Genomic DNA, 223 nt, shown 5'->3' on the forward strand with positions numbered 1-223 from the left:
GACCCCGACTAGCTGGTACAGTCTACTTTTAAAGGAGAAGGCCCCATAGAAACAAGAGGGGTTGTTCCTTGACCATTATGATTGGCTTATTCGAAAAGGGCTAATACCAATAATTGACTGGAGAACTATTGTCAGATCAGATGAGGTAAGAGGTCATTTTGACCTCGTTTCCCAGGGGACTGAGTCAAAACATACGTGTATGGGTAATTGTTCAGGAACTGAG

The sequence above is a fragment of the Myodes glareolus genome, chromosome 19, assembly GCF_982192425.1.
Source record: "Myodes glareolus chromosome 19, mMyoGla1.1, whole genome shotgun sequence".
NCBI classification, from domain to species: Eukaryota; Metazoa; Chordata; class Mammalia; order Rodentia; family Cricetidae; genus Myodes; species Myodes glareolus.